The sequence below is a fragment of the Urocitellus parryii genome, chromosome 3 (assembly GCF_045843805.1).
Source record: "Urocitellus parryii isolate mUroPar1 chromosome 3, mUroPar1.hap1, whole genome shotgun sequence".
Taxonomy (NCBI): Eukaryota; Metazoa; Chordata; class Mammalia; order Rodentia; family Sciuridae; genus Urocitellus; species Urocitellus parryii.
In genome coordinates, this window is record NC_135533.1 from 105,293,930 (window position 1) to 105,303,969 (window position 10,040).

General features: G+C 39.0%; 1 pseudogene; it reads left to right on the top strand.

The window, feature by feature from the left end:
• Positions 1-566: 566 nt before the first annotated feature.
• LOC113197977 (thyroid receptor-interacting protein 11 pseudogene) lies at positions 567-3,937 on the top strand (annotated as a pseudogene).
• Positions 3,938-10,040: the final 6,103 nt, after the last annotated feature.

Genomic DNA, 10,040 nt, shown 5'->3' on the forward strand with positions numbered 1-10,040 from the left:
TTTCATTTTCCTGACTTAAGACATTAGATAGAAACTCAGTAAGATGTTAAAAAGGAGTAGTAGGAGAGGAGACCCTTGATTACTGGTGATCTTAGTGGGAAAGTTTCAAGTTTATTATCATTTAGAATGAGGAAGGGGTGATATGGCAGCTAGCACCCAGGTAGCAGGGGCAGCCTGCCAGCTGGGGAAAGTTGCTAACACTAGGCTAGAAGTCACCCAAGCCCTAAGGTGGAAAGTGGAGAGAAGGAGCCCCGCGGGGGTGACTGGGCCACTGGTGGGTAGTCACTGGCACAAGCCCAGGCCAGGCCTCTGCATTTCTAGGCAGAAAGCTGAAGTTGGCACGAGCCCCGCCCTGTGTGGAATTCTGAGTGTTTGGGTCATAATTGACCCCCCCAGCATTCCAGGAGTTTCAGAGCAGAGGTGGATAGAGACGGAGGTGGTTCTCAGAGGTGGATAGAGACAGAGGTGGTTTTCAGAGGTGGATAGAGACAGAGGTGGTTTTCAGAGGTGGATAGAGACAGAGGTGGTTTTCTCAGCAGATCTGGTGACTCACTGAAATTGGGGAGATGTCATCCTGGTTTAGAGGCCTAGGCTCCAGCTTGGGCCACTCCTTGGGTCAGGTGGGGGACAGCTTGGCTTCCCTCACCGGCCATGAGTCCAAAGTCACCGAGGACGCGGTTCTCGACGATTTCGAGGATGTAGAAGCAGGTTTACCTAGTTATTGGAGAAAGAACATTGAAGATTCCAAATGGATGATCAGATATGACAATGAAAGACTTAAAAACTATTGTACTGACCTGGAAGAAAGGTATGCAGCATCTGAGCTACGGATCCAACATCAATCTGCAAATCACCGAAATGAACTGGCACAGAAAGAAGTCGAAATCAGGCAACTGAAAGCAAGACAGTTTGTACTAGAGGATGAGTTGTTGCAACTGAAGTCAGCTGCCCAACCACTGCATTCAGGAGCTGGTGGTTTACCATCCACCACTGCCCCGTCTTCATTTGGTCATGACATCAGTCATGGTTCAGCTTTTCCTGGTGATGACATGGACTTCAGTGACATCATTTCAGCACAACAAGAAATCAACAGACTGTCAATTGAATTTTCAAGACTTGAATTCAAAGTTGAACATTGGAGCGCTATTGCTCAGGCACAGGCAACACATAATTCAGATCAAAGTGAAATCTGCCAACTACAAAATACTATTAAGCGACTTGAACAAAACCAAAATCAAGACCTTGATAATCACCAAGGCGAAATTGCAGTTTTGCAGAATGTACATCAACAGAAACTGGCCGAGATGAGTCGCCGGTATCGAGAGGAACTAAATGACTCTGAAGAAAAAATTAAAAAACTTGAAAATCAGTTACAGCAAGGTGACTCGGGAGTAACAGTAACTGATGAGTCTAAAATCTGTGACTTGCAAAAAACGATTCAGGTTCTACAAACTGAAAAACTAGAGTCTGCCAGGAAGATCCAAGAACTTGAGGATCAACTAAAAGACATAAATGAACAATTATCTTTGGCACAAAATGACACAGAGGTCTTGAAGAGAGAAAAAGAGCAGCTCAGTGTGGAAAAGCAGCAAATAATGGAACAGTGTGAAACCTTGAAGCTGGAATGTAGTCAATTGCAGCCTTCTGTGATGGAGCAGAAAGATGAGGAAATTGGGAATTTGCGGAAAACCAGTGAACAAATAAAAGCCCAGTTGCAGGAAGACACACACAACACTCTAGCAGACAATTCTGATAGTTTTCAAAAAACCAAAGTTAAAAGTCTTCGTATAGAAAACAGAAGTGAAAAACATGACCAGTGTAACCATGAAACTGTAAAAAGAGTGAAAGGAATCCAACAACAGGAGCTTGAAATTCAACTTGTAAATGAAAAGAGTAGATTTTTAACCAACCAGATTGATCAGCTGTCTGAAGATGAAGTTGAAAAACTCACTCAAGCTATCCCGCAACAAGCTCTTCAGGCTAAAACTTATTCAGGAAAACTTGATATGATTCCACCCCAGCCCTTGGCTGCGTCCTCACGTACCTCCCAGTCAGCAGAAGTCCAAGAGCTGAGACAATCACTGCAAGAAAAAGAGGCCACCATTAGGATGCTCCAGGAAAATAACCACAGGTTGTCTGATGCAATAGCTGCTGCCACAGAGAAAACAAAGAACATGAAGAAATGCATTCATAAATTAAACAGCTCAAGGAAGAACAAGATGTGTTAAAAACTTTACTGAAGGAAAAAGACCTCTTTATCCAAGCCAAAAGTGATCAGTTTCTTTCTTCAAATGAAAAGCTCACTGACAAAGTGAATGAAAACGAGTTGTTGAGGCAAGCAATAACAAATCTAAAAGAGAGAATATTAAATTTAGAAATGGTCATTTCTCAACTCAAAGGGAAAAACGAAAAGATGATAGAAACATCCCAAGAAAAAGAAATGGAATATCAAGCATCACAAGAGACCAACTTGAAGTTCTCTGTGATCCTGCTAGAACAAGAGTAGGAGTGCCAGTCCATGAAGGAGCAAGCTCTTGCCTTTGAGCAGCTGTTACTAGAAAAAGAAAATGGCAAGGCCGGAGACTTAAGTCAGCTTTTAGAAGCACTTGAATCCATGCAGAAGAAGACCATCCTATTTCAGCAGGAGAGAGACCAAGTCACCTTGTCTCCAAAGCACCAACAGATGGCAAACCGGACCTTAGAGCAAGAGGTTCAACACTTAAAGCAGGAGGTACAAAACCTGAGGCGCCATCTCCTAGAATCAGAAGATTCTTACAGCCGGGAAATTGGGGCTGCAGAGAAGAGAGAGAGGAACCTGAGAGAGAAAGTCACACTATTGGAGGAAAAGCTGCTCTCCTTTTTTAATGCAAGTCATCAAGCCAGGGTGCAGGTAGAGTCCCTGCAGAAACAGGTGCGTTTCCTCTCCCAAGAGAGGGATGAGAATGCACTGCAGCTTTCTCTCTACCAGGAACAAGGAAAGCAGTATGCACTGTCACTCACTAACCTGCAAAAGGCTCTAGAGCGTTCCCAACAAGGAAAAAAAGCTATGTATTCCGCTGAAATACAAAAGGAAAGACAATATACAACCAAATGGAAGGAAAAGGCAGAAAATCTAGAAAGAGAGGCATTGTTATTACAGGAACGCTTGGATGAAGCCAACCGTGTGTTGGATTCAGCAACCAGACTTACACAACAGTTCCATCGAAAGGAAGAACAGATTGAACAAAGTGAGCTCCCACGAGAAATACTGGACGATGCCCAAAAGAAATGGATGAACTCAGAAAATGGCACAGAAGGAAAAGTGGACAAAGCCCTAATGAGAAACCTGTTCATTGGGCATTTCCAGACACCGAAAAATCAGCATTCCAAAGTGTTAAGGTTAATGGGAAGCATCCTGGGCATTCAAAAGGAGGAAATGGAGCAGTTGTTGAATGGAGATGATGGTGGTGTTACTAAGTGGATGACGGGATGGCTTGCAGGAGGATCCCAATGTGTCCCCAACACATCTTTGACACCAAATGAGCAACCTGGGCTAAAGAGTTCTTTTTCAGAACTTTTTGTCCAATTTCTGGAAACAGAATCTCATTCATTCATTCCATCACCAAAACTTTCTGCTCGTGCCATGAATTGTCTAGACTCCAGAGGTAGGAGAAAAGAACATGCCAATGTACCAAGAAGTGTGACAGACACAGCAGAATTCAGAGCTGGTAAAAGAGCGGCTGTGAATCCATGCTTGGCACCGCATTCTGCAGCTGTGCCACTGATTAGCCTAGCTGGACTTGGACCTGGTGGACCTGGTAATCTCCTTTTGAATCCCATCTCAGACTTCATGCCCACCTTTACACCATTGCCAGTGTCGCTGGACAATAGCGCCAGGGTTGTACTAAAGGACCTTTGAAAGCAATTCAAAGTGATTCTCAAGCCAGAGATGAGTTAGCACTTTAAAGAAGAAATAAACATTTTGTTCTTTTTATAAAGTGGCCTTTTCAAAAACAAGTGGTGTACTTGTAGGGACAAAGAAAAAGTTGGCACATAGAAGTACCAGGTATTTTGTCTCCCCCTCCCCATTTTTAGTGTGTGTTTGTTTGCTGTAGCACTGTTTTAAAATAAATTTTTCTTTGTTTACCGTAGTCCTCTTTTTCATGTGATATTTTGCTCTGATGCTATCAAGTAATCAACAGCAATAATAACCATAGCTCCAACCCCTTTTTCTAGGATTATATTTGTTACATTTAATTATATTAAGATAAAAATGATACATTTATATAACAGACAGAATAGAAGAAAAATCCAACCCATATGAAACCCATATGAAAAAGATACATACCTCAGAATTTGGGCTAGCTGAAAACAAAATATGATGTAGCAAAAAGTTGTAAATTCTTTAGTTTATAAAAGAAAACACTGTATAACTACTAAACGAAAATTTCAGTGGGAAGGGCCTGAACATGAAGTTTAGTGGATAAATTCTGAGATTCTTTTAATCCAAATACTATGACACCTATCCATTTTACTTCATTCTATAAAAAAGTCACTTGACGTTCATTTCATTTTCTAGATGTTACATATGTCCAGAAGGAAGATGACTTTTGTCAGTCAGACCCAAAGTATAATCACATGCATCCTTTTTAATTTGTAAGAATGTATCATTAAATACCTGGACTGTTTACATACTTTGCTGGGCCCTACAATAATGCTTATAAACACATTTAAAAAACATTTGATCAAGATAAGAAAGTGGGAAAGAGAAATAAATTAATACAAAGTTTGAAAGATAAAAAAGTTAAGAAAGCAGTAGTTAAAAACCTTTTTTATTTTTGTAAATTAAGATAAAAGAAAAATCTAAAGTTTCTAGCTTAAGTCAGGTGACATCAGAGAAGTGAAAAAGCAGTTTATGTAGCAAATGCTTCTCTGTCACCTGTAATTTCTAAAACCCTTGAGAATATTTTTGTTAAAATTAATTCAAATAAAATTCAATATAAATTAAATTATTTAAAATAAATCATATAATTTAATATGAATTAATTTCATTAATTTAATTTATTAATTTGATTATGAATTTAATTTCATTAACTTAATTTAATTCATTAATTTAATTTTATGTATTAATTTAATAAAATTTATTTATATTAAATTATGATTCATATTTAAATTTTTTAAATTTCATTAAGATTAGTTTAATAAAATTAATTTAAATAAATTTTAATATAAATCAAATTATTTAATATTCATTATATAATTTAATATGAATTTTAATAAAATTAATTTTGATAAAATGTTCTCAATGCTTTTAGAAATTGCACGTCAGAGAAGTATTTGCTATATAATCTACTTTTTTTCCTTCTTTGATTTCACCTAACAAGCTGGAAAGTTTTGATTTATCTTTTATCTTAATTTACAAAAATAAAAAGTGAAGACAATATACCTAGTGAGCTTTTTCTTTCATTTTTAAATTTTCTCTCAGTTTCAGCTTCTCATTTCTTTATTTGATTTCCAAGCTTCTTTAGGATAGGGACATGTGGTTTATCTTTTCACCTCAAGCAATTTACAAATAGAAAACAAAGTACTACTTGTGGTTTCTTTAATAGTGCACAAAATGGACCTGAAGCAAATATTAATCATCTTTAGAAGAATTTGTATCAAAAGGCTGAGAACAAGATTTCCCACACCAGTCCCCTACAATTCTGCAAATGTGGTTCTCTGTGATTTCATCATGCATATAGGTTGATGTGATGACCACCACAACAGCCACCAGATATACTTGCATCCTAAGGATCAGTGAAATCACGTCTTTGCACCAGCACCAGCTGTTTAGAACTTAAGAATAAGAGTTCTTTAATTTTTTATAGGCCCATTATACAAAAATCCTGACTTTAAACTTAAGTTTATGAGGATGTACATATTTATACTTTGAAGTTGTACATTGAAGAGCTTTTTCTTGCAGATTTTGTCAATATAGTTATGCCTTAGATAAACATTTGTATAGCAAGAAAAGGTGAAAACAAGAGTAGTTCAAATATGTAAAGAGCTCTGGCTCCAACTAGAGTGAAATTTGATTGTCAATTTTGCTGTGATTACTGTATATTTCTAATGTATTTGGAAGACTGGAAGTTTTAATTTTGTGTTGATGGTTAAAACTTGTTTTTTCAAAAAATTAACAGGCGACACTGCTTCACACAGTGTCACCTTTCTTCTTAGCTCATTTATTTAAATTGTCATTCTTCCATACATTGTAAAGGAATTTCCCATAATGGTTCATATGAGAAATGTTCAACTGCCTCCCAAGCTCTGCCCGGTTGGCAGGATAGATGCTCCTCTACTTAACCCTACTTTAAATGAAAACATCTTAAGTTGAAAATGCACCCACCACACCATGTGCCTAGAAGCACAGTGCTCTGCAGTGTGCTGCATGCTTCCCCTGATGATCCTGTCACTGATGGGGAGCTGCCACTCATTGCTGCTGCCCCCACCAAGAGGGTGTTGTGCTATATATTTCTAGTCCAGGACAAAGGAAAATCCAAAATCTAAAGTTGGAATTCTACTGGACATGTCCTACTTTTGAACTAACAAGAAGTTGAAAAATCTTTTTTTAAATAAAAACATTTTTTACCTTTTGTTATAATTAAATTAGAGCATTTATCCGTTTTCTAGCTTATTATCTCCTATAAGGATGAAAGAGTTACCCCAATTACTTTCACATTACATAGGAAATTTGGAGATTTACAGCTCTGTGTATGTGGTTCTCTGCGATTTCATCATGCATATAGGTTGAAGTGACCACCACCACCAGAGCCATAAGACACCCTTTCATCCTAAGGATCTCTAAAATCACTTCATGACACCAGCTCCAGCTGTTTGCAACTTAAGAATTTAAGTATTTCTTTAATTTTATAAGCCCATTATAAAATATTCTGACTTGAAGTTTAATTATATGAGGATGTTCATATTTATACTTTGAAGTTGTACATTGAGGATATTTTTTGGAAGATTTTATAAATGTATATGCCTTAAAATAAAAACCTTTTTTCTTTTTTTTAAATTTGGTTTATTGTTTCTTTCATTTCAAGGATTTCTGTTTGAGTTTTTGTTTGTTTGTTTGTTTGTTTTTAGAATCTCTATCTCTCTACTGAAAGTAATCTTTTGCTTCCTATATTTGTTTATGTAGCTCTTTGTCAAAATGATCTTTTGCTGCCTGTATTTGGTCTTTTATATTATCCTTTAATTTGCAGAACATTTTAATTATGTACATCCTGAATTCTTTCTGTCATATCTTCTGCTGTGCTGGCCATGGATTCTAATAATGTGGTGTCTTGATTTGTTTGGGAAGCTTTCTTCCCTTGTCTTTTTTGTTTTTTAAGAGAGACAGACAGACAGACAGACAGACACACACACACACACACACACAGAGAGAGAGAGAGAGAGAGAGAATTTTTTAATATTTATTTTTTAGTTTTCGGTGGACATAACATCTTCATTTTATTTGTATGTGGTGCTGAGGATCAAACCCAGTGCGCCGCACATGCCAAGTGAGTACGCTACCGCTTGAGCCACATCCCCAGCCCTCTTCCCTTGTCTTTTCATATTGCTTGTGTGTCTTCCCTTCTAGCACTGTGGATCCTAGGCATTATCATTTTTACCCTACAGGCTTACAGTGCCCCTGTAGGGATCCAATACCTCTCCTCTGAGGTGAAGGAGAATGTTATCAGATCCCAATATGAACAATATACACCCTAAAATCAAATGTTTACTAATAAGATGTTTACGTTTGGTCACAATGAACAGATATTGTGAATTCAATTATTATCTACAATCTACTCAATCGGTTTGTAAAAGTGTTTACTGTTTCTGATGGTAGACAAAGATTCAGGGGTGAGGAGTAGGATGATATGCTGAGGGGGTAGGAGATGAGGATTTAGAGTTGTTATATCTTAGGAAGTGTGAAAGAGAAATCTAAAGAAGAAAGTTAGTAGCAGGAGAAAGGAGAGGAAGTAAATTTGGGTAGACAAGTAAGTGGGAAGACAGTAGAGTACATAAAACAAACACACATATATCAAGAAAAATAAAAAATGTTAAAACAGCAGAAATTGGTGGGAAAAAATTGAAAAGGCTGTGCAACACAACTATAATGTACTATTCAGACATCCCAGTCCTCAAAGTCCTAATTCATGCAAAGTACTTGGTTTTATATATTTTGGGGATGTGAGGTGGGGGGAGAGAGGGTGAGGGAAAAAAAATCTTGAAGGAAGACACAGGGCTTGTTTGGGTTGGAGATCAATATCTTTCCTGCTTCCCTTCTCATCCAATAAGTCGGGTTGTCTGTTGTTAGCTGGTATCTGTGCCCTCAGGATGGCGAAAGTACCAGGGTGTCACTGTGCCGGGTTAGTGGCTGCTGGGGAGAAGGGGAGTTAGAAACTGGGTACCTGGAAGATGGTGATGAAGGTGACCCAAGATGGAGGCTCCTAGTTTCAGCGGTGGGGTGTCAGGTCGGGTGGGAGGATCCTGGTGATGGGGTTGGATGATGAGTTCAGCAACTGAGCTCTGTGGCTTGCAGTGTGGGCTGATTTCAGAGCCTGTGTGTAATTCCCAGGTGCAGGCAGGCTACTGCACATAGAGGGCTATGTCCACTGCTGCGGAGTCCCAAGATGGCAGCGACTAGGGGAGCCACACGTTGGCAGATGGGGGTCCGGAGATAGAGGTGGTGGCTGGAGAGCTGCCAGGTGTCCTCCATGGGAGCAGCATCCATTTCTGCTAGGGTGGGTGGCCCAAAGTTATTCGAGGGTGCTGCTGCTGCCACTGATGGCCTCACTCAGATACCGGATAGTTCTGCATGGGCGAGTAGTTGGGAGACCTCCCACTAATTGTATTTTTCTTAATTGATTTTATTTTTTAAACACTTGACAGCAGAATGCATTATAATTCTTATTAAACATATAGAGTACAATTTTTCATATCTCTGTATATAAAGAATGTTCACACCAATTCGTGTCTTCATACATGTACTTTGGATAATGATGTCCATCACATTTCACCATCCTTGCTAACCCCCTTGCCCTCTCCCTTCCCTTCCCACTCCACTGCATCAAAGGACTTAAGAACGGCCTACTACAGGGACACAGCCATATCAATGTTTATAGCAGCACAATTCACAAATAGCTAAACTGTGGAACCAACATAGATGTCCTTCAGTAGATGAATGGATTTAAAAAATGTGGCTTATATACAAAATGGAACATTACTCAGCATTAAAAAAGAATCATTTGCAGGTAAATGGATGGAGCTGAAGAAGATAATGCTAAGGGAAGTTAGCCAATCCCCCCGCCCCCCCCCCGAAAAAAAAAAAAAACAAATGCCAAATATTTTCTCTGCTATAAGGAGTTTGACTAACTGTATTCTTAAACAGGCTCCCAGCTGGGCACAATGGCTCATGCCTGTAATCCCAGTGGCTCAGGAGTCTGAAGCAGAAGGATTGAAAGTTCAAAGCCAGCCTCAGCAAGGACAAGACCCTAAGCGACTCAGTCAGACTCTGTCTCTACATAAAATACAAAATATGGCTGGAGATGTGACTTGGGGGTTGAGTTGCTCCGGAGTTCAATCTCCAGTATCAAAAAATCAAAACAAGCTTCTTTCACGTTGACAGAATCATGTAGTTTAAGACTGTTGTAGCCTTATAGTGTTTTTTGTTTGCTTGTTTGAGACAGGTTCTCCTGGCTCAGTTTCCTAAATCACCTGGATGACAGGCATGTGACACCACACCCATCTCTCATTTTACAGTATTTTTCAGCAGTAAGAATCTCACAGTAGATTAACCTCCCTCCTCCATATCCTGTTACACACTTAGCAATGTCTGCGTTAAATTCACCAAGGCTGCTGGTTGGTCCTGCCTTGGCCACTGTTTCCATGGGAATCTGTGAAAGTTCAGGGGGAGGAGGCAAGTTCCCAACGAGGGCAAAACTAATCCTTAGGTCAGCCCCAAAGACTCCTATGCTACTACTCTCTATAACCTCATCTCTATTATATTTTTCCCTGCCCTTCTACAGCAG